Source organism: Bidens hawaiensis, unplaced genomic scaffold (genome assembly GCF_021521415.1).
Source record: "Bidens hawaiensis isolate Kalapana, Puna unplaced genomic scaffold, B.hawaiensis_p1.1 tig00034295_1, whole genome shotgun sequence".
NCBI lineage: Eukaryota > Viridiplantae > Streptophyta > Magnoliopsida > Asterales > Asteraceae > Bidens > Bidens hawaiensis.
Window position 1 is genome coordinate 197,625 of NW_027495935.1, and position 1,240 is coordinate 198,864.

Below are 1,240 nucleotides of genomic sequence, written 5' to 3' on the forward strand. Positions count from 1 at the left end.
AGGAGGCCAAAAAGGCCCTAATTGGGTCTGAGCCCAATCATTGGAACCTAGCACTATAAATACCACATCAACTCCACAAGGAGAGGTATGCCCTATTACACAGTATTCAGCTATATTAAGCAATACACTCCAATTTCCTTACTCTCAGATTATTATCTTCTCCTACAAACTCTTATTCTCACACCGGAGGGTTACCCCAAAGAGGACCCCTCTGTCCCTTTCTGAGGGGTAAGTTTACGGTGTTGTTCATTTTGTAGGTGGAAGAATCCAGATTCCAGAGAACCGTCGGTGAAATAGCATAATCACACCCGAGGAGAGTTGATCGTCTACCAGTGAGTCGATCCACGTTTCTTCATTGGCGCCATCCACGTTACAACGTCAACAAAATCTCTTCAGTTCTCTAAAAAAAAAAATTTCACCATGGTTTCTGGTGTTCGTAACAGCGATCAAGTTCTGGAGGATATTGAGCGTGAGGATGTTAATGAGGGACAGCAGTTTCTGAGGGTGCCGCGTGATTCTACGCGCACCACCAGTAACCATCCCTTCATCACAACTCCTCATGGCCAGACTGAAAGTCCTCCAGACGATCTCACGTTCCAAAATCTTACCGGCGCGAAACAAAAAGGACCAATGGGTCCAGAAGATGAAACCAATGACCCTAAAGAATGGCTCATAAACGAGCAACGACGTCTAATGGACAATTACAATGAAATGGTCAAACACAAAAAGTTAGCCGACTTAACACAAAGGCTAGCGTTTGACAAGCAAACCGTTCATGGAACAAAAAGGGCGCGCGCGCCGGAAGAGGGTCACTCTGTTCACATAGAACACGCTGAGTTTAGTGATGAAGAAGTGCACAGCATGAGGAAGACGCGAGATACTCATGCAGGAGGCTCACAGCTCCGCGCGCACGTGAACATGGCGCCTGGAGCCAAAGCCGATCTGGATCTGTACACACCATACAGCCCACCAGTGAGAGGGCAAGTGGACGTCACCACACCGTACAGGCCAGCCATCTTGGTGAAACATTCAAAATTCACTGAGCGCATCGCGAAGGCCCCCATTCAGCACAAAACCAAGATGCCAAGTGGTTTGGGCAAATATGACGGCACAACAGATCCAGACGATTTCTTACAAGGTTTTTACAACACTGGAAACCTAGAAAGCTGGACGATGCCAACATGGTGTCACATGTTTGCTCGCTGCCTCACGGGCGCGGCGCGTGTCTGGTTTGAAAGCT